The following is a 24,078-nucleotide window of genomic DNA, read 5'->3' as shown; positions in this document are numbered from 1 at the left end:
GTCTGCTAATTCGAATGGTGCACCTCACTAGACATGTGGGGATGAGGTAATCTTCTGATTGTCATTTGAATGAGATCTTTCCCAGTTTTTGAAAGATAGGGCTCTGTTTCGCTGGTCCTGTGGGGAAGGTCTGTGTCTTTTTAGGCGTCATCCTCCGGGTTGTCTTATTTTTCTTTTTGTATCTGATGGGATGTCTTATTTGTTTTTGTTTCCTTCGGGAACCTTCTGGGATTAATACTCTTTATTACTTTTTCGAAAGTTGTTTTAGACACGTTAGTCCTATGTCAAAAATGTCTGTTTCCTTTTTTTTTTTCCCCCTATGAAGGAGAATTTATGCAGCTTGCAGTCCAGGCTGGTCCTGTCGGGTTCGTTCAGTCTTGCGGCTGTTCAGACATGTGGCGCTGTTCTGCTCGGCTGGTTTGGTGGAAGTGCTGAGTGCCCAGGTTATCATTGGTTTTCATTTTCACCTAAGCATTCGAGAGGACCTGTGGGTCCGTGAGGCGGAAAGGATTGTTTATAGCCTTCAGTCATAGATGACCGGGCAGGGGAGTTTTCCGCTGCGTCACTCTATCTGTCATCTGATATCTTCAGAACCTCGAGTTTTCCTCCCCTATGTGGTGGAGGGTTGGAGGGCTTAGCGCCCCATTACCGCAGTTTGAGCGGTTTGGCCTTAAGTTTTAGGGCTCTGGATTTGTCCTTTTGGGCTTGATCTAACAGCTTGTACAGGATAGCTGTCTAGCATGTGGAAGGTTTGCAGTTTGAAACCTGTTGCAGCTCTTGGCACCTTGCAGGTGTACGAGTAAGCTGTTTATAGTGTATCTAGATGCAGCTCTTACTCTTAAAGTGTACTGTCTGTCTGAGTTATAAGAGACCTTTGTTTCTTTTTCCATTGTCTCCGGGTGAGTTGGATCTCCTTTTAGGGTCTGTGTTTCCGGGTGATGGCTGATCCCTGTGGGGACTTTGTTTAGCTCAGGGTTTCCCGAAGCTGGGAAGGCTTAACGCCTTTCTCTTCCCTGTGTCCTCTGCTTATGCGGAGGTGATGGGGAGACTAGCCCTGCTAGAAGGATTTTTTTGACCTCGAGGTATTCCTTGTGTTGTCCTGAGGCTTTGAGGAGTCTCTTCATACGACTTCTAGGCTTGCTCCTTGGAGCGCTGGACTTTAGCTAGGGGTGCTTCCTTCCTTGGTCGGGGCTTTCAAGTTCTTCTCGCTATCCGGATTCTCTGGATATGCATCCATATCCCTTGTGTCTGGCTTTTTGGCCAGTTGGAGTGTTTAGTTTTAGGGTAAGGTTTGCCTAAACTATTAGGTGCCCGGACCTGTTTTTCTCCCTGAGACTTCCGGTTGCTGAGGCTTCGCTTGGCTTTTTTCCTGACCCAGTCCAGATCTTGGATCTCAGGGCTGGTCGGAGAGTTCCACGGTAGTGGGAACTTGGGCTATGTCCTTGCTCCATCTACCCGACCTGGTCATGGTTGGCCAGGTTTTCGGAGTATTTATTACTCTTTGCAACAGAGTAGCCTGTGTCATCTAGTGGTTAGCTGTGTGGCTTGCGCCTCAAGGGTTGTTGGTTCATACTCAGCGGCTGGCGCTGGATGTCCAATTTCTGGTGCGCCTTAGGGTTGCATTCCCATGGTCAGCTTGCCAGTGTACCTGGGGATTCCCTGCTCTGCAAGCGAATGGGTTGGCTGTGCCTCTGCTTGGCAAGCTACTTGTAGGGGGGTCCTTTTCTAGGACATTTGTGTTGGGGATTTATCTTTCCATTAGCTGGTCGCTTCGGGGCTTGAGGACAGTTGTTGCCCTTCCGTCCTCATCCCTTTTCTTTGGGGGATATTCTCCTCCCTATGGAGATGGAGTTCTTTCTTGGGGCTTCTCCTGGATAGGAGGTAGAAAGGTGGGATTGGTTCCCCCTGGGGTCTTGCTGGCTCAAGTCAGACATGTTGGGCCTTTATTTTTGATAGATCCTTAGGTCTATGGCCTTGTCGTCTGTTTTCAGAGTCGGGTTGTACTTGTACTCTGTGGGGATGGCTGTGCTATCCTTACGCTTGTTCCTGTACCAGTTTCGGGATTCTTCTCTTCCCCTATTTTGGATCCCTGTGGCTGGGTTGGTCCAGCTGGGTGTGGGTCTGCAGGTCAGGATGACCGAGCGGTCTAAGGCTCTGGATGTGTAAGCTTTGTTGAGTCTATCCTGTTAGCTCAGTCTGCTAGGATATAGATTTTCCTTTCAACTTGCTCCTTCGATTTCAGAAGAGGGTCTACTCTTCCTTCGAGTTCTGAGGGTATACTCTCCTTCTCAGGGGGCCTCGATTGAGGGTTTGTGTTCCCCTTTTAGGGACCTGTGTGTAGGTCTTGCGGCTTTGGTTGCCTGGAGCGTACCCTCTGTCTGGGGGTTGCTTTTGCGGTCTGTTTCTTGCTTGGCTGCTTCTTCCTAGCAAGTGCCCTCTGTGTCGTCCTGATATGGACTCTGTGTTCTCAATCTTGGGGTTTTTCGCCTGGGTCTATTAAACATTTTTTCGTGGTTGAATACTTTGGTATTCTATGTTCAGACGCTGGGAGGACTTTGCCTCTTCAGTTGCATTCAGTGCTTGCAGGATGTTGGAGAGAAGTCTGTTCTGTCTCTGTGCCCGGTCTTATCCCGAGTTTCGCTTGGTATAGGCGTGGCCTCCTTTCCCTGTTTAGGCCCATTTGGGTGTCTGTGAGCTGGGCTCACTCTTGGAGGTGTTCTTTTTTGTATTAGGGGACCTTTCGGTTTCCTCAGTTATCCTTTGCCTTATCACCTTGGGGGTTTCGGCTGGAGTCCCCTTCATTAGTGGGGGGTAAGTTGTGGGGGGGCCGTCTGTTGGGCGACGTTGTCTCCTGGAGGACTGTTGGCTCAGTCGAGCCCGTTTTGCGGTCTCTAGTTTGGCTTCTGGACTAGCTGCGAGTCAGTGTCCTTGGGGCTTTTCCTTTAAAAAATGTCTCGACTTCGGACCAAGCGGGTTTTTTTATTGGGTAGAGGTTCAGGCCTGGTGTCCTCAGTATTTGCTGCCTATTGTACCCTCCCGTCTTGGCATTCAGTGTCCTCTATAGCTTGGGTATTGTTTTCCCAAAAGTAATGAATGCAGCTGTGGACTCTTTCCATTTAAGAAGAAAAACATAAATTATGCTTACCTGATAAACCTTTTCTTCTGTTGGAAAGAGTCCACAGCTCCCCACCCATTATTTTAGTTGGTGTGTCCTTATTATTCTTCTGGCACCTTTCATCCTGATATTTCTTCTACTGTTCCTTGTTCCTCAGCAGAATGACTGGGAGATGAGGGGAGTGGGAGGAGTATTTAAGCCTTTGGCTCGGATGTCTTTGTCTCCTCCTGGTGGACAGGTTCTTATTTCCCAAAAGTAATGAATGCAGCTGTGGACTCTTTCCATCAGAAGAAAAGGAAATTATCAGGTAAGCATAATTTGTTTTTACCCATTCCCCAGTTTTGCATAACCAACACATTATAATTATAAATATACTTTTATAGTTATAATTATACTTTTTACCTCTGTGATTACCTTGTATCTAAGTCTCTGCAGACTGTCCCCTTATTTCAGTTCTTTTGATAGACTTGCGACTTACATTTTAGCCAATCAGTGCTGACTCCTAGGTAACTCCATGGGCGTGAGCACAGTGTTATCTATATGATACACATGACGCCCTCTAGTGGGGAAAAACTGTCAATGCATTCAGATTAGAGTTAGCCTTCAAGGTCTAAGAAATTAGCATATGAGCCTACCTAGGTTTCGCTTTCAAACTAAGAATACCAAGAGAACAAAACAAAATTGGTGATAAAAGTAAATCGGAAATTGTTTAAAATTACATGCCCTATTTGAATCCTGAAAGTTTATTTTGGACTTGACTGACCCTTTAAGCCCTGCAGTGTGTTATAGGTGCAAGCAATACCTTAGATGTGCTTAAAGAGACAGGAAACCAACATTTTCTTGCATTATTTGGATAGAACATACAATTTTAAACAACTTTTCAATTTATTTCTATTATCAAATGTGCTTAATTCTCTTGTTATCTTTTGCTGAAGGAGCAGCATACTGCAGCTAGATGAACACATCTAATTAGCCAATCACAAGAGACAAATATGTGCAGATACCAATCAGCCTCCCACTATTGTAGGATATGTGCGTATTATTATTTTCTCTTGTTAAGTGTAGTCAGTCCATGGGTCATCCATTACTTATTGAATATATCTCTTCCTAACAGGAAACTGCAAGAGGATCACCCAGCAGAGCTGCTATATAGCTCCTCCCCACACATGTCATATTCAGTCATTCTCTTGCAGCCTAACTAAGATAGGTCGCTGTGAGAGGTCTGTGGTGTTTTTTAACTTAGTTTATTTCTACAATCAAAAGTTTGTTATTTTAAATGGCACCGGAGTGTGCTGTTTATTCTCAGGCAGCATTAGAAGAAGAATCTGCCTGCGTTTTCTATGATCTTAGCAGACGTAACTAAGATCCACTGGCTGTTCTCATATGAGGAGTGAGGTAACTTCAGAGAAGGGGAATAGCATGCAGGGCCCCCTGCAAAAGAGGTATGTGCAGTAAATTATTTTTCTGAGGAATGGAATTGACTGAGGAAATACTGCTGATACCAATGTAAAGTAAGTTCAGCCTTAAATGCAGTGATAGCGACTGGTATTAGGCTGATGAGTGTGTGTACACTGAATGTATTTTTCTAAGGAATGGAATTGACTCTGAAAATACTGTTAATACTGAAATAATGTATGAGCCTTAACTGCAGTAAAAGCGACTGGTAGCAGGCTTATTAATAACAATTCATAACTTTTCAAATGTATGTTTAAAACGTTTACTGGCATGTTAATCGTTTTTTGTGAGGTACTTGGTGATAAAACTTATTGGGGGATGATTTTTACCACATGGCCATCTTTGTTTTCTGCATAGAAACAGTTTTCTGAGCTTCCCCACTGTTGTAATATGAGTGGGAGGGGCCTATTTTAGTCACAATCTGTCTACTTCATCCTCCAGGATCCAGATCGTCTCTAGAGAGCTCAGGGGTCTTCAAAATTCATTTTGAGGGAGGTAATCAGTCACAGCAGACCTGTGACAGTGTGTTTTGACTGTGAGAAAAACGTTAATTATTAAATTGTTAATCCGTTTTTGGGTATTAAGGGGTTAATCATCCATTTGCTGGTGGGTGCAATCCTTTGCTAACTTAATACATTTACTGTGAAAAATTGGTTGCTATAACTATTTTGGTTCATTGTTATTTCAACTGTGACAGCTTTTTGTGCTTCTTAAAGGCACAGTAGCGTTTTTTATATTGCTTGTAAATTTATTTAGAAAAGTATTTCCAAGCTTGCTAGTCTCATTGCTAGTCTGTTTAATCATGTCTGACACAGATGAATCTCTTTGTTCACTATGTTTAAAGGCCAATGTGGAGCCCAATAGAAATTTATGTACTAATTGCATTGATGCTACTTTAAATAAAAGTCAATCTTTACATGTAAAGAAATTATCACCAGACAACGAGGGGGAAGTTATGCCGACTAACTCTCCTCACGTGTCAGTACCTTCGCCTCCCGCTCAGGAGGTGCGTGATTTTGTGGCGCCAAGTACATCAGGGAGGCCCTTACAAATCACTTTGCAAGACATGGCTACTGTTATGACAGAAGTATTATCTAAATTGCCAGAATTAAGAGGCAAGCGCGATAGCTCTGGGTTAAGGACAGAGCGCGCGGATGAGGTGAGAGCCAAGTCAGATACTGCGTCACAGTTTGCAGAACGTGAAGACGGAGAGCTTCATTCTGTGGGTGATGGATCTGATCCAGGGAGACTGGATTCAGAGATTTCTAATTTTAAATTTAAGCTTGAGAACCTCCGCATATTGCTAGGGGAGGTATTAGCGGCTCTGAATGATTGTAACACGGTTGCAATTCCAGAAAAATTATGTAGGTTGGATAGATACTATGCGGTACCGGTGTGTACTGACGTGTTTCCTATACCTAAAAGGCTTACAGAGATTATTAGCAAGGAGTGGGATAGACCTGGTGTGCCCTTTTCCCCTCCTCCCATATTTAGGAAAATGTTTCCTATAGACGCCACCACACGAGACTTATGGCAGACAGTCCCTAAGGTGGAGGGAGCAGTTTCTACTTTAGCTAAGCGTACCACTATCCCGGTGGAGGATAGTTGTGCCTTTTCAGATCCAATGGATAAGAAATTAGAGGGTTACCTTAAGAAAATGTTTGTTCAACAAGGTTTTATCTTACAGCCCCTTGCATGCATTGCGCCTGTCACTGCTGCGGCGGCATTCTAGTTTGAGTCTCTGGAAGAGGCCATTCGCACAGCTCCATTGGATGAAATTATGAACAAGCTTAAAGCACTTAAGCTAGCTAACGCATTTGTTTCTGATGCCGTCGTACATTTAACCAAACTTACGGCTAAGAACTCCGGATTCGCCATCCAAGCGCGCAGAGCGATATGGCTTAAATCCTGGTCAGCTGACGTGACTTCTAAATCTAAATTGCTTAATATTCCTTTCAAAGGGCAGACCTTATTCGGGCCCGGCTTGAAAGAAATTATAGCTGACATTACGGGAGGTAAGGGCCATGCTCTACCTCAGGACAGGGCCAAATTAAAGGCCAAACAGTCTAATTTTCGTGCCTTTCGTAACTTCAAGGCTGGAGCAGCATCAACTTCCTCCGCTCCAAAACAGGAAGGAGCTGTTGCTCGTTACAGGCAGGGCTGGAAAGTTAACCAGTCCTGGAACAAGGGCAAGCAGGCCAAGAAACCTGCTGCTGCCCCCAAGACAGCATGAATAGAGGGCCCCCTATCTGGAAACGGATCTAGTGGGGGGCAGACTTTCTCTCTTCGCCCAGGCTTGGGCAAGAGATGTCCAGGATCCCTGGGCGTTGGAGATCATATCTCAGGGATATCTCCTGGACTTCAAAACTTCTCCTCCACGAGGGAGATTTCATCTTTCAAGGTTATCAGCAAACCAAATAAAGAAAGAGGCGTTTTTACGCTGTGTACAAGACCTTTTACTAATGGGGGTGATCCACCCAGTTCCGCGGACGGAACACGGGCAGGGATTCTATTCAAATCTATTTGTGGTTCCCAAGAAAGAGGGAACCTTCAGACCAATCTTGGACTTAAAAATCCTAAACAAATTTCTAAGAGTTCCATCATTCAAAATGGAAACTATTCGAACCATCCTTCCCATGATCCAAGAGGGTCAGTACATGACCACAGTGGACTTAAAGGATGCCTACCTTCACATACCGATTCACAAGGATCATTATCGGTACCTAAGATTTGCTTTCCTAGACAGGCATTACCAGTTTGTAGCTCTTCCCTTCGGATTAGCTACGGCTCCAAGAATCTTTACAAAAGTTCTGGGCTCACTTCTGGCGGTACTAAGACCGCGAGGCATAGCGGTGACTCCGTACCTAGACGACATTCTGATACAAGCGTCAAGTTTTCAAACTGCCAAGTCTCATACAGAGATAGTTCTGGCATTTTTGAGGTCGCATGGGTGGAAGGTGAACGTGGAAAAGAGTTCTCTATTACCACTCACAAGAGTTCCCTTTCTAGGGACTCTTATAGATTCTGTAGAGATGAAAAATTACCTGACAGAGGCCAGGTTATCAAAACTTCTAAATGCTTGCCGTGTCCTTCATTCCATTCCGCACCCGTCAGTAGCTCAGTGCATGTAAGTAATCGGCTTAATGGTAGCGGCAATGGACATAGTATCATTTGCGCGCCTGCATCTCAGACCGCTGCAATTGTGCATGCTAAGTCAGTGGAACGGGGATTACTCAGATTTGTCCCCCCTACTAAGTCTGGATCAAGAGACCAGAGATTCTCTTCTATGGTGGCTCTCTCGGCCACATCTGTCCAAGGGGATGACCTTTCGCAGGCCAGATTGGACGATTGTAACAACAGACGCCAGCCTTCTAGGCTGGGGCGCAGTCTGGAACTCCCTGAAAGCTCAGGGATTATGGACTCAGGAGGAGAAACTCCTCCCAATAAATATTCTGGAATTAAGAGCAATATTCAATGCTCTCCTAGCTTGGCCTCAGTTAGCAACTCTGAGGTTCATCAGATTTCAGTCGGACATCATCACGACTGTGGCTTACATCAACCATCAAGGGGGAACCAGAAGTTCCCTAGCGATGTTGGAAGTCTCAAAGATAATTCGCTGGGCAGAGTCTCACTCATGCCACCTGTCAGCGATTTACATCCCAGAGAACTGGGAGGCGGATTTTCTAAGTCGCCAGACTTTTCATCCGGGGGAGTGGGAACTTCATCCGGAGGTCTTTGCTCAACTGATTCATCGTTGGGGCAAACCAGATCTGGATCTCATGGCGTCTCGCCAGAACGCCAAGCTTCCTTGTTACGGATCCAGGTCCAGGGACCAGGGAGCGGTGCTGATAGATGCTCTGACAGCCCCTTGGGTCTTCAACATGGCTTATGTGTTTCCACCATTCCCGATGCTTCCTCGTTTGATTGCCAAGATCAAACAGGAGAGAGCTTCGGTGATTCTGATAGCGCCTGCGTGGCCACGCAGGACCTGGTATGCAGACCTAGTGGACATGTCGTCCTGTCCACTGTGGTCTCTGCCTCTGAGACAGGACCTTCTAATTCAGGGTCCTTTCAAACATCCAAATCTAATTTCTCTGAGGCTGACTGCATGGAGATTGAACGCTTGATTCTATCAAAGCGTGGCTTCTCGGAGTCGGTTATTGATACCTTAATACAGGCTAGGAAGCCTGTTACCAGAAAAATTTACCATAAGATATGGCGTAAATATTTATATTGGTGCGAATCCAAGAGTTACTCATGGAGTAAGGTTAGGATTCCTAGGATATTGTCCTTTCTACAAGAGGGTTTAGAAAAGGGCTTATCTGCTAGTTCGTTAAAGGGACAGATTTCTGCTCTGTCTATTCTTCTACACAAACGTCTGGCTGAAGTTCCAGACGTTCAGGCTTTTTGTCAGGCTTTAACTAGGATTAAGCCTGTGTTTAAGACTGTTGCTCCGCCGTGGAGCTTAAACTTAGTTCTTAATGTTCTTCAAGGCGTTCCATTTGAACCCCTTCATTCCATTGATATCAAGCTGTTATCCTGGAAGGTTTTGTTTTTGATGGCTATTTCCTCGGCTCGAAGAGTCTCTGAGTTATCTGCCTTACATTGTGATTCTCCTTATCTGATTTTTCATTCAGACAAGGTAGTTTTGCGTACTAAACCTGGGTTCTTACCTAAGGTAGTTACTAACAGGAATATCAATCAAGAGATTGTTGTTCCATCACTGTGTCCTAACCCTTCTTCAAAGAAGGAACGACTTTTGCATAATTTGGACGTAGTCCGTGCCCTGAAGTTCTATTTGCAGGCAACTAAAGATTTTCGTCAAACTTCTTCCCTGTTTGTCATTTACTCTGGATAGAGAAGAGGTCAAAAGGCTTCGGCTACCTCTCTCTCTTTTTGGTTTCGTAGCATAATACGTGTAGCCTATGAGACTGCTGGACAGCAGCCTCCTGAAAGGATTACAGCTCATTCTACTAGAGCAGTGGCTTCCACCTGGGCCTTTAAAAATGAGGCCTCTGTTGAACAGATTTGCAAGGCTGCGACTTGGTCTTCGCTTCACACCTTTTCAAAATTTTACAAATTTGACACTTTTGCTTCTTCGGAGGCTATTTTTGGGAGAAAGGTACTTCAGGCAGTGGTTCCTTCTGTTTAATGTTCCTGCCTTGTCCCTCCCTTCATCCGTGTACTTTAGCTTTGGTATTGGTATTCCATAAGTAATGGATGACCCGTGGACTGACTACACTTAACAAGAGAAAACATAATTTATGCTTACCTGATAAATTTATTTCTCTTGTAGTGTAGTCAGTCCACGGCCCGCCCTGTCTTTAAGGCAGACCTAAATTTTAATTAAACTCCAGTCACCACTGCACCCTATGGTTTCTCCTTTCTCGTCTGCTTTGGTCGAATGACTGAATATGACATGTGAGGGGAGGAGCTATATAGCAGCTCTGCTGGGTGATCCTCTTGCAGCTTCCTGTTAGGAAGAGATATATTCAATAAGTAATGGATGACCCGTGGACTGACTACACTACAAGAGAAATAAATTTATCAGGTAAGCATAAATTATGTTTTTCCACAAAGCATACCAAGACAACAAAGTATATTTGAAAATAGTCTCAAAATTACATTCTCTATCTGAATCATGCAAGTTTAATTTTGACTTTCCTATCCCTGTAATGCCATTGTGTTGTTAAGGGGACATTTAAATCAAAATTTCAATCCCTTATACATAATTAAAAAGCATGGTACTGTACTTTTTAAACTGATAATTGTAGAGTTTTCACTTCCGCCAGATAGGGGGAATGCAGGACCCTGATGCTGCACTGTGACTTGCTACATATTAAAATTTCCAGTGCCCTGGTACCTTTTTAAAAGCCTCTTATCCCCTCCACTGAAGCTAATTAGGAACAGATATATGTGAGCTAATACAGTGAGGAATCTACTGGCTTGTGTAGTCTGGGATATAATCTCCACAATCATGTCATTTAGAGCTGAATTAAAGAAAAAGACTACAATCAAAATAAGCAAAGTATGAAAGTGTATTGCAAAGTGTTGTTCCCCTTTAAGCCAGATAACTTCAGAATATTATGTTAAATGGTATAAGTGACATCTAGTGGTTTCTTATATTATTACAACTACAGTAATTAAATGTCTGCTATTTCCATCTTAATGGGAGGAGAGTCCACTGCTTTATTCATTACTTGTGGGAATTAAGAACCTGGCCACCAGGAGGAGGCAAAGACACCCCAGCCAAAGGCTTAAATACCTCCCCCACTCCCCTCATCTCCCAGTCATTCTTTGCCTTTCGTCATTGGAGGTTGGCAGAGAAGTGTCGGAAGATCGGAGTAGTCTCTTATGGAGGGTAGTACTCTTCGAAATGGGACTGGAGTTTTAAGTAGCCCTGTCAGCCTCTCAGTAAGAGCGTGGGTGAATGTTAGAGTCCGGAGATGCAGGGAAAGTCTTTCTGTGAACCCATCCCCACTCAGTTTAACAGCTCCATTAGCAATCAGCGTTGACGAGTTTCGCTGCCTGCTTTTCTTCTCTCAAGTCCATGTCATGAGCGATGCTACTAACCTGTCACACTTGAAGGGCCGTGTTCCAGTTCCACTGCGTTGATTCTGGTAAGATTGTTTAATATATATATATATATATATAGATATATTTGATATATATATTTGAAGACAGGGTCACAGTGTGGCTCTTTTTATCTTTATAGAATCTAGGGTAATTCCCTCAGAAGGGGGCTATTGAACAGAGGGGAGTTTATAGCATAATATTGTTTATTGTGTTTTTACTGAATTTGTGTGAGATGAGGCTCTGTCAGTGTGGAACACAGTTCATAGCGAGGGATTGAGGCGGGCCTTTTTGGCGCATTTTTCTCGAGTGCAGGCATTTCTCTACCTGTGTTCGGAGCTGTTCTTGTAGACTGGGTCATAGGAGGTGGTGAGTGCCCCGGCCATTGGGATATAAAGGTGCCACCACTGAGGGTTCACCACCCCGCGAGGTGCGTTCCCTGCAATCATCTCCGATTACACAAGCAGTTCCCCAGGGCACTACTAATCCTCCTGCGTGAGGGGCCCTTTGGCCTCCAGACTTCGACGATCAATTACAGACGGCGGTTTCTGCGGCCATTAATGCGATGCCTCGTCCTACTAAGCGCAAGCGGAAGGTACGGCACAGCTATCCGTCCCAGGGGTCGTCGACTCCATTGGATGCCTCTGACAGATTATCCGCTGAGGAGGACAACTCCGACTTATCGGAAGATGTCGCTTCTGGGTCGGAATCGGCTACGTCTAGGTCTCCGTCCGCAGAGGAGCCTGATTTTAAATTTAAGATGGAGCATTGGCGCTTTCTGCTGAAAGAGGTGCTTGCTACGTTGGAGGTTCCGGAACCGAAACTACTGGAGGAACCTTCGATCCCTAAACTGGATAGGGTTTATGAGGACAGGGTAGTGCCCCAGGCCTTCCCGGTTCCTGTCAAAATGGCTAACATTATTAAGAATGAATGGGAGAAACTTGGTTCGCCCTTTTCCCCCTCTTCTTTTAAAAAGCTTTTCCCTGACCCAGACACGCATCTTGAACTGTGGGGTACCGTCCCTAAGGTGGATGGTGCTATCTCCATGCTCGCTAAGAGAACGACTATTCCGCTAGAGGATAGCTCCCCTTTCAAGGAACCCATGGATAAAAAGATGGAGTCCATGTTGCGGAGGATGTTCCAACTTACGGGGTTCGTTTTTCAACGGTTGCAGCGGTGGCTGGTGCGGCTACCTACTGGTGTGACACACTATCAGCAATGGTCGTGGTGGAGACTCCTCTCAATGAGATCTTAGAACGAATCAAGGCCTTAAGAGTGGCTCATTCGTTCATTTGTGATACTAACATGCAGATTATTCGTCTTAATGCTAATACATCAGGGTTTTCTGTTTTAGTCCGCAGGGCTCTGTGGCTTAAGTCGTTGTCTGCTGACATGACTTCTAAGGCTCGTTTGCTTTGCCTCCCATTCAAGGGGAAAGTTTAGTTTGGCCCGGGCTTGGATTCTATTATATCTACGGTCACGGGTGGAAAGGGTGTTGACTCCTACAGTTTTGTCAAGTATACAGTGATGGGAGATTAGTGTGATGTAAAAGTACATAGGTACTCAGAGTCATCAGTAGAAGCACATTTAATACTGATATGAGACCCATCAAAGAAAATGAAATCTAAAACGACCCTACACATGCACTAAACCTGAAACTCTTACAAGAAACATTTTCCAAATGCTTCTGGGCAATTTAAATTTGCTGTTACGTTCTTAAAGTAAAAGTCAATCCTAGCGTTTGTGAAACACTAGGATTGAGCATTGAAACAAATAAAGGGGACTTTCTTTTGTGAAGTATAACATACTTCATGCAGAAAGCTCCTTTATTTGTTTCAAGCGTTTCAATGGCTTGGAATAAGATTAGAGACTGAATACAACAGCCATTGGAATAAGATTAGGGACTGAATACAACAGCCATTGGAATAAGATTATGGACGGAATACAATATCAGCCATTGGAATAAGATTAGGGACTGAATACAACAGCCATTGGAATAAGATTAGGGACTGAATACAGCAGCAGCCATTGGAATAAGATTAGGGACTGAATACAACAGCCATTAGAATAAGATTAGGGACTGAATACAACAGCCATTGGAATAAGATTATGGACGGAATACAATATCAGCCATTGAAATAAGATTAGGGACTGAATACAACAGCAATTGGAATAAGATTAGGGACTGAATACAACAGCCATTGGAATAAGATTAGGTACTGAATTACAACAGTCACTGGAATAAGATTAGGGACTGAATACAACAGCAGCCATTGGAATAAGATTAGGGACTGAAAACAACAGCAACCATTGGAATAAGATTAGGGACTGAATACAACAGTTAAAATAAATACAAACTTACCTGTCAAATAAAACCTAACCTGCCTTAAACTAAAACCTACCATTACAAAAAATAAAAAAAACTACCATTACAAAAAATAACAAACAAAATTTTCCAAAAAAAATAAAAAGTCCTATTCTAATACCCTTTAGGCTTTTGGGTGTTTTTTTTTTTTTAAAAATCTAGAATAAACTACCATCCAATAGAATGAGAGCTGCTTAAATCCTATTAGCTGATTTGAACAGCCAATAGGATTTTAGCAGCTCTAATTCCTTTTGGCTGATTCAAAAATTTCAGCCAATAGGAATGCAAGGGACGCCATCTTGAATCGCGTACCTTGCATTGAAGATTCATTGTACGGCGGCAACCGTATGAAGAGGATGCTCCCCACCGTATGTCTTCAGGATGGACCTGCTCCGTGCCGCCAGGATCAAGATAGAAGATGCTGCCTGGATGAAGATTGAAGAGGCCACCTGGATGAAGACTTCTCGCCACCTGGATGAGGTCTATGCCGCCTGGATTAAGATAGAAGAAGCCACCTGGATGAAGACTTCTTGCCGCCTGGATGAAGATAGTTCAAGCGGCACTTCAAAAACTGTAAGTAGATCGTCGGGGGTTAGTGTTAGGTTTTTTTAAAGGGTTTTTTGGGTGTTTTTTTTTTTTTTTTTTAGATTAGGGTTTGGACTATTCCTAAACAAGCTAAATGCCCTTTTAAGGTCAATGCCCATACAAATGCCCTTTTCAGGGCAATGGGTAGCTTAGGTTTTTGTTAGAGTTAGGTTTATTATTTTTTTATTTTGAGTGGTGGGTTTTATTGTTGGGGGGGTCTTTGTATTTTTTTTACAGGTAAAAGAGCTGATTAACTTAGGGCAACCCTACAAAAGGCCATTTTAAGGGCCATTGGAAGTTTATTGTAGGCTAGGTTTTTTTTTTATTTTGTGTGGACTTTTTTGTTTTTATAGGGCTATTCGAATAGGTGTAATTCTTTTTTATTTTGGATAATTTCGTTTGTAATTTTTCGTAATTTAGTCTTTTTTATTTTTGTAATTAGATAGTTTGTAATTTTTAGAGTAGTGTTAGGATTTTTTTAATGTGTAGTTTAGTTATTTAATTGGTAGTTAGTTTAATTTTAGTTTAATAATTATAATAGTTTAATTGTAAGTTTCAACTTATTTTTTTTAATTTGACAGGTAAGTTTTAATTAAATTTAAGGAAATTGTAATTTTAATATAAAGTTAAGGGGGCATTAGGTTTAGGGGTTACTAGTTTAATTTAGTTTATTGCGATGTGCGGGGCTTTCGGTTTAGGGGTTAATAGTTTACTTTAGTATATTTTGTTGTGGGGGCTTGCGCTTTAGGGGTTAATAGGTTTATTATAGTGGCGGCGGTGTAGGGCTTAACAACTTTAGTACAGTGGGGGTGATGTGGGCGGACGGCAAATTAGGAGTTAATAATATTTAAATAGTGTTTGCGATGCGGGAGGGTAGAGGTTTAGGGGTTAATAACTTTAGTATAGTGGTGACGATGTCGGGGAGCGGTGGAATAGGAGTTAATATTTTTTTAAGTGGCGGCGATATTGGAAGCGGGAGATTAGGGGTTAATAAATTTCATATAGTATTTGCGATGCGGTAGGGCCTCGGTTTAGAGGTTAATAGGTAGTTTATGGGTGTTTAGTGTACTTAGTAGCAGTTTAGTTATGAGTTTTATGAAACAAATTTGTAGCGTAAAACTCTTAACTACTGCGTCGTTCTAGGCTGTAATGCAGGTTTTTTAGCCTCATCGCAAAACTTGTAATGGCAGCGCTATGGGAATCCCATGAAAAAACTTTATTTTTACGAGTGCAGGTCTGACGTGTTACAGGCTAAAGGGCTCGCGGTACAGCTATACCGACGAGACTCATAATGGCTGTGGTGCTGTTTTAACGCTGAAATTACCATTTTTTCAGCATTAAAACACAAATGCACAACTCGTAATCTAGGTGTCTGTCTCCAAAAGGCCTTCATGAAAAAATTTAAATTGCACCGCTCCTGCTTTAATTAATAATTTTCACCTGGGATCATAAAGTGCTTTTATCATATACCAGAGCGTGTATTTCAAATAGGTTTGAGATAAAAAAAAAAAGTAATAGTATTTATAAATGAATTGTTGGTGTTATAATTGTTTAAATGTATTAGGATAAAGCGTGTAATTACCACTTTAAATTAGCGATTTGATCATCACTATTTGACCCACACGGACTTACTATTTTTGGGTGAGTTGCTGGTGTGGTCTAAATGTATATATACAGTATCCCACAAAAGTGAGTACACCCCTCACATTTCCCATCTAATACGAGGAGAGTCCACGGCTTCTTTCATTACTTGTGGGAATACAGAACTTGGCCACCAGGAGGAGGCAAAAACACCCCAGCCAAAGGCTTAAATACCTCCCCACTCCCCTCATCCCCCAGTCATTCTTTGCCTTTCGTCACAGGAGGATGGCAGAGAAGTGTCAGAAGATTTTGGAGTAGTCTCTTATGGAGGGTATTACTCTTTAGAATTGGACTAGAGTTTTAAGTAGTCTTGTCAGCCTCTCAGTGGGAGCATTGACGAATGTTAGGGTCTGGAGATGCATGGAGAGTGTTTCTGCGAAACCATCCAGACTCGTATTAACAGCTCCTAAAGCAATCAATGTTGACGAGTTTCACTGCCTGCTTTCTTCACTCAAGTCCATGTCAGGAGCGATGCTACTCACTGTCAAACTTGAGAGGCCGTGTTCCTATTCCACAGCGTTGATTCTGGTAAGATCGTTTCATTTTTATATCTGTAATGATAACGCAAGAAGGCAGGGTCACAGTGTGAATCCTTTATCTGTATAGAATCAAGGGTTAATATCTCCGGAAGGTGATTATTGAACAATTGAACAGGGGGAGATGTATGCATGATTGCTTTATTGTGTTTTTTGCTGCGAAATGTGTGAGATGTGGCTCTGGCAATGTGGGACAGTCAGGCTTTTCCTTCCTCTGATTACTGCGCAGCCTGTTTTAGTTGGCGCGCTTTTTCTTGGCTGCAGGTGTGGTCCTGCACGGTACTCCATATGACTGGGTGTGGCTTCCTTCTCTTCCTTTTCCTGACCGTCGGTTGCAGGAGACGAAAACGAGTTCTCTGTGGGCCTGGGTCATAGGAGGTAGTGAGTGCCCCGGCCATTGGGAGTATAAAGGTGCCGTTTAATCTTTTCTATAGTCCCTATTAAAGGCGCAAGCTATGCAGGACTCCTATATGTTAGAGGGTACTCCCTCTTTACCTAAATCTAATGCCTGTGTTTATTGTGAGGAGGCTTCGGTATATCCGCCTGTTTCACATGCCTTGATGAAATAGTGATATCTAAAAAAAACAAGATGTTTAGTACCACTGAGCCGTCCACCTCTGAGGGGTCGCCGTCCCGTGAGGTGCGTTCCCTACACTCATCTCCGATTACACATGCAGCTTCCCAGTGCACTTCTAATCCTCCTGTGGGAGGGGCCACATTGCCGTCCTATTTTGCTGAAAAGTTACAAACTCCTGTATCTGCAGTCATTAGTGCTTTACCTAACCAGGCCAAGCGCAAGCGAAAAGTTAAACATCCCAGAGGTCATCTACTCCGTTGGATGTATCTGAGACTAAATTATCAGCTGATGCTGAGGATTCTGATACTTCGGAGGACTCTCTCTCTGGGTTGGAATCTGCGGCCTCTAAACCTCCGGCTGTGGAGGAACCAGACTTTAGGTTTGAGATGGAGAACTTACGCTTTTTGTTAAAGGAGGTGTTAGCGACTGGAACCGAAGTTACCGGAGGAACCTTCTATTCCTAAACTTGATAAAGTTTGAGGACAGGGTAGTGCCCCAGACTTTCTAGGTTCTTGTAAAGATGGCAAATATTATTAAGAATGAGTGGGAGAGACTTGGCTCGTCTTTCTCCCCTTCTTCGTTTAAAAAATTGTTCCCGGTTCCAGATTCTCAGCTAGAATTGTGGGGATCTGTCCCTAAGGTGGATGGAGCTATCTCCACGCTCGCTAAACGCACCACTATCCCGCTTGAGGATAGTTTGTCGTTTAAGGAACCCATGGATAAGAAATTAGACACCCTGTTAATAAAAATGTTTTAACACACGGGGTTCGTTTTTCAACCTGCAGCCGCGGTGGTATTTGTGATGCTAATATGCAGATTATTCGCTTGAATGCCAAGACATCAGGCTTTTCTGTGCTGGCCAGGAGGGCCCTGTGGTTGACGTTGTGGTCTGCTGACATGACATCCAAATCTAGATTGCTTTCCCTTCCGTTTAAAGGAAAGATTCTTTTCGGTCCAGGCTTGGACTCGATTATATCCATGGTCACGGGGGGCAAGGGTGCCTTTCTACCGCAGGATAAGAAAAACAAACCTAAGGGTCCTAATTTCGTCCCTTTCGTTCGGAACAGTCCCAACGACTGCAACTGCCGCGAAGACCGAGCAGTCCAAGGGATCTTGAAAACCCTCTCAGTCTTGGAATAAAGCCAAGCGGAGCAAGAAGCCAGCTGAGACAAAATCGACATGAATGCGCGGCCCCCGATCCGTCTCTGGATCTCGTAGGGGGCAGACTCTCTTTTTTCGCTGAGGTTTGGTTTGGAGACGTAAAGGATCCTTGGGTTCTGGAAGTTGTTTCCCAGGGTTAGAGGATAGGTTTCACAACCCATCCTTCCAGGGGCAGATTCCTCTTGTCAAATCTCTCATCAAATCCAGAGAAACGGATTGCTTTTCTAGAGTGCGTGAGGGATCTCTCCTCTCTAGGAGTAATTGTACCAGTACCTCTAGCAGAAAGGGGTCTAGGGTACTATTCAAATCTTTTCGTGGTACCAAAGATGGAGGGCACGTTTTGCCCAATTCTAGACCTAAAGTGCTTAGACAAGTTTCTGTTGGTTCCATCGTTCAAAAAGGAGACAATGAGGTCTATACTGCCCCTAGTTAAAGAGGGTCAGTTTATGACTACGATAGACTTGAAGGATCACTTCAGGTTGTTAAGGTTCGCCTTTCTGGATCAGCACTTCCAGTTTGTAGCTCTTCCCTTCGGGCTGGCTACTGCTCCAGGAATCTTCATGAAGGTTCTGGGAGCTCTTCTCGCGGTGGTGAGATCCAGAGGGATAGCAGTGGCTCCTTATCTGGACGACATTCTGGTTCAGGCTTCGTCCTGCCAGCTGGCAGAGGACCACTCGAGTGCTCTACTACTTCTTCTGCGATCTCACTGATGGATGGTAAACTCAGGAAAGAGTTCTCTGGTTCCCAGTACCAGAGTGGAGTTCCTGGACACGATTATAGACTCCATTGCCATGAAGATATTCCTAACAGACAAGAGATGTTGCAAGATTGTCTCCAGCGGTCTTGCCCTCCAATCCTCCTCAAAGCCATCAGTGGCATGGAGGTGATTGGGCTCATGGTATCCACTATAGATGTCATTCCATTCGCCAGGTAAGTATCTCGGATTCTGGAGTGTGCGGAAGCCCACGAATGCTCGCTATCAGCGATCCACATCCCGGGTGTGGACAACTGGGAAGCGGACTTTCTCAGCAGACAATCTTTTCATCCGGGTGAATGGTCTCTGCATCCCGAAGTGTTTGCGGAGATTTGAAACAGTTGGGGGACTCTGGAGATAGATCTCATGGCGTCCAAACTCAACTTCAAGCTACCCAGATACGGGTCGCGGTCCAGGGACCCCCAGGCAGAACTGGTAGATGCCTTAGCAGTGCCTTGGGGATTTAACCTAGTGTACATATTTCCACCGTTACCACTTCTACCTCGTGTAGTGGCACGCATCAAACAGGAGCAAGCGTCAACTATTCTGAGTGCTCCATTGTGGCCGTGGAGGACATGGTTTGCGGATCTAGTGGGGATGTCATCCTCCCCTCCATGGAGTTTGCCCTGTCGCAAGGATCTGCTGGTACAGGGCACCATTGTGCATCAGAATCTAGATTTTCTGAGGCTGACTGTGTGGAGATTGAACGCTTAGTCTTAGCCAGAAGGGGTTTTTCTGAGAGGGTGATTGATACTCTCATTCAAGTCAGAAAACCGGTCACCCGTCGCATCTATCATAAAGTGTGGAGGACCTTCTTACTCTGGTGTGAATCTCATGGATATTCCTGGCATAAGGTCAGGGTATCCAGATTTATTTCCTTCCTCCAGGACGGTCTGGAGAAGCGACTTGCCGCCAGTTCCTTAAGGGGACAGATTTCGGTTTTATCTGTGCTGTTACACAAGAAGCTCGCTGAGCTCCCTGACATTCAGTCTTTTGTTCAGGCTTTGTCCAGGATCCGGTCTGTGTTTAGACATTCTGCTCCTCCTTGGAGTTTGAATTTGGATCTGAAGGTTTTGCAGGGGCCTCCGTTCGAGCCTATGCATTCTCTTGACATTAAGACTGTTTTGGAAGGTTCTTTTTCTACTGGCCATTGCTTCAGCACACAGAGTGTCTGAATTAGCGACTTGCAATGTGAGCCTCCTTACCTAGTTTTCCATGCTGATAAGGCTGTCCTTCGCACTGGACTGGGATTTCTCCCTAAGGTGGTGTCTGATCGCAATATTAATCAGGAGATTGTGGTTCCTTCCTTGTGTCCTAAACCTTCTTCTTCGAAGGAACTATTACTTCTTAATTTGGATGTGGTTCGAGCTTTGAAATTCTATCTTCAGACTACGAAGGATTTCAGACAATCTTCGTCTTTGTTTGTTGTCTATTCGGGGAATCGCAAGGGGCTGAAGGCATCTTCCACTTCCCTATATTTTTGGCTGAGAAGCATGATTTGCTTGGTTATGAGATAGCTGGACATAATCCTCCTCAGAGGATTACGGCTCACTCACTCAACTAGAGCTGTGGCTTCTTCTTGGGCCTTTAAGAATGAGGCCTCTATGGAGCAGATTTGTAAGGCAGCTACCTGGTCCTCCTTACATATTTTACAAAGTTTTACAAATTTGACGTTTTTGCTTCGGCTGAAGCAGCTTTTGGGAGAAAGGTTTTGCAGGCGGTGGTGCCCTCAGAATAGGGTCCGCCTCTTTTTTACCCTCCCGTTTTTCATTCAGTGTCCTCTAGAGCTTGGGTATTTGTTTCCCACAAAGTAATGAATGAAGCCGTGGACTCTCCTTGTATTAGATGGAAAACATAAATTATGCTTACCTGATAATTTTATTTCCATTGTTACGAGGAGAGTCCACGGCTCCCGCCCGGTTCTCCGTTGGGCGGACCTAAATTTCTTTTGTTTTTTTCTTATGGCACCCTGGGGGAGGTATTTAAGCCTTTGGCTGGGGTGTCTTTGCCTACTCCTGGTAGTCAGGTTCTGTATTCCTACAAGTAATGAATGAAGCCGTGGACTCTCCTCGTAACGATGGAAATTAAATTCAGGTAAGCATAATTTATGTTTTGTAAATATTTTATTATATCTTTTCATGTGACAACACTGAAGAAATGACACTTTGCTACAATGTAAAGTAGTGAGTGTACATTCTGTTTAACAGTGCAAATTTGCTGTCCCCTCAAAATAACTCAACACACACCCATTAATGTCTAAACCGTTGGCAACAAAAGTGAGTACACCCCAATTAGCCATTTTCCCTCCCCGGTGTCATGTGACTTGTTAATGTTACAAGGTCTGAGGTGTGAATTGGGAGCAGGTGTGTTAAATTTGGTGTTATCGCTCTCACACTCTCTCATACTGGTCACTGGAAGTTCAACATGGCACCTCATGGCAAATAACTCTCTGAGGATCTGAAAAAAGAATTGTTGCTCTACATAAAGATGGCCTAGGCTATAAGAAGATTGCTAAGACCTTGAAACTGAGCTGCAGCAAGGCCATACAGCGTTTTCACAGGACAGGTTCCACTCAGAACAGGCCTCGCCATAGTCGACCAAAGAAGTTGAGTGCACATGCTCAGCGTCATATCCAGAGGTTGTCTTTGGGAAATATACGTATGAGTGCTGCAAGCATTGCTGCAGAGGTTGAAGGGGTGGGGGTTAGCCTGTTAGTGCTCAGACCATGCGCTGCGCACGGCATTAAATTGGTCTGCATGGCTGTCGTCCCAGAAGTAAGCCTCTTCTAAAGATGATGCACAAGAAAGCCCTCAAACAGTTTGCTGAAGACAAGCAGACTAAGGACATGGATTACTGGAACCATGTCCTGTGGTCCGATGAGACCAAGATAAACGTATTCGGTTCAGATGGTGTCAGGCGTGTGTGGTGGCAACCAGGTGAGGAGTACAAAGACAAGTGTGTCTTGCCTACAGTCAAGCATGGTGGTGGGAGTGTCATGGTCTGTGCCTGCATGAGTACTGCCGGCACTGGGGAGCTACAGTTCATTGAGGGAACCATGAATGCTAACATGTACTGTGACATGTTGAAGCAGAGCGTGATCCCCTCCCTTCGGAGACTGGGCCGCAGGGCAGTATTTCAACATAACGAACCCAAACACACCTCCAAGACGACCACTGCCTTGCTAAAAAAAGCTGAGGGTAGAGGTGATGGACTGGCCAAACATGTCTACAGACCTAAACCCTACTGAGCCTCTGTGGGGCATCCTCAAACGGAAGGTGGGGGAGTGCAAGGTCTCGAACATCCACCAACTCGGTGGTGTTGTCATGGAGTGAAAGAGGACTCCAGTGGCAACCTGTAAAGCTCTGGTGAACTCCATGCTCAAGAGGGTTAAGGCAGTGCTGGAAAATAATAGTGGCCACACAAAATATTGACACTTTAGGCCAAATTTGGACATTTCCACTTAGGGGTGTACTCACTTTTGTTGCCAATGGTTTAGACATTAATGGCTGTGTGTTGTTATTTTGAGGGGACAGCAAATTTACAATGTTATACCGGCTGTACACTCACTACTTTACATTGTAGCAAAGTGTCATTTCTTCAGTGTTGTCACATGAAAAGATATAATAAAATATTTACAAAAATGTGAGGGGTGTACTCACTTTTGTCGGATACTGTATATGCAAAATTAAATTAATTTGAATCAACTTTTGTGAGTATTTACTCCTTTTTTGAGTGCTGAAATCCCTGTCTTTTAGATGGTTATATTTAACTCTCATATATTTTCCCTTTTTATTATCTAAGTATTTATTTAATTGATCAGGGTCTGCACCATTTTATAGTTAAAATATATTTTTCTAATTATAGTATTATTTAATCTCCTCATTGTGTTGTATAAAATAATATACGGCCAGATTACGAGTTTTGCGGTTTGAGGGGTGCGGTGTTAACTTGCACGTTATTGTCACCGCTCACTTGCCTACAGCGCTGGTATTACAGATTTTTACAAACCGGCGTTAAACGGCAAGAAGTGAGCGTAGAGCAAAATTGAGCTCCATACAGCACTCCAATACCAGCGCTGCTTAAGTCAACGGTGAGCTGGTTGTACGTGCTCATGCACGATTTCCCCATAGACATCAATGGGGAGAGCCGGCTGAAAAAAAGTCTAACACTTGCCAAAAAGCAGCGTAAAGCTCAGTAACGCAGCCCCATTGATTCCTATGGGGAAACAAAATTTATGTTTACACCTAACACCCTAACATGAACCCCGAGTCTAAACACCCCTAATCTTACACTTATTAACCCCTAATCTGCTGCCCCCGACATCACGACACCTGCATTATACTTATTAACCCCTAATCTGGCGCTCCGGACATCGCCGCCACCTACATTATACTTATGAACCCCTAATCTGCTGCCCCCAACATCGCCGACACCTACATTATATTTATTAATCCCTAATCTGCTGCCCACAACGTCGCCGACACCTACCTAATGTTATTAACCCCTAATCTGCTGCCCCAACATCGTCAACACCTACATTATATTTATTAACCCCTAATCTGCTGCCCACAACGTCGCCGACACCTACATTATATTTATTAACCCCTAATCTGCTGCCCACAACGTCACTGACACCTACATAATGTTATTAATCCCTAATCTCCCGCCCCCAACGTCGCCACCACTATAATAAACATATTAACCCCTAAACCGCCGTACTCCTGCATCGCAAATACTAGTTACATATTATTAACCCCTAATCTGCTGTCCCTAACATCGCTGCCACCTACCTACATTTATTAACCCCTAATCTGCCATCCCTAATGTCGCCGCCACTATATTAAATGTATTAACCCCTAAATCTAAGTCTAACCCTAACACCCTCTAACTTAAATATAATTATAATAAATCTAAATAAAACTTACTATTAATAACTAAATATTTCCTATTTAAAAATAAATACTTACCTGTAAAATAAACCCTAAGATAGCTACAATATAACTAATAGTTACATTGTATCTATCTTAGGGTTTATTTTTATTTCACAGGAAAGTTTGTATTTATTTTAACTAGGTAGAATAGTTACTAAATAGTTATTAACTATTTAATAACTACCTAGCTAAAATAAATACAAATTTACCTGTAAAATAAAACTTAACCTGAGTTACACCAACACCTAACCTTACACTACAATTAAATAAATTACCTAAATTAAATACAATTAAATAAATTAAATACAATTAGCTAAATTACAAAAACAAACAAACACTAAATTACAGAAAATAAAAAAACAAATTACAAGATCTTTAAACTAAT

At 43.6% G+C, this 24,078-nt stretch overlaps 1 protein-coding gene across 5 annotated transcripts in view; it reads left to right on the top strand.

Moving 5' to 3' along the window:
- Nucleotides 1–24,078, top strand: part of RRAS2 (RAS related 2) — a 213,995-nt gene that overhangs the window by 118,940 nt on the left and 70,977 nt on the right. The gene's annotated exons all lie outside the window — the stretch shown is intronic.

This window comes from Bombina bombina, chromosome 7 (assembly GCF_027579735.1).
Source record: "Bombina bombina isolate aBomBom1 chromosome 7, aBomBom1.pri, whole genome shotgun sequence".
NCBI classification, from domain to species: Eukaryota; Metazoa; Chordata; class Amphibia; order Anura; family Bombinatoridae; genus Bombina; species Bombina bombina.
Note: the sequence above shows the minus strand (reverse complement) of the source record. Positions and strands in the feature narration are given on the sequence as shown.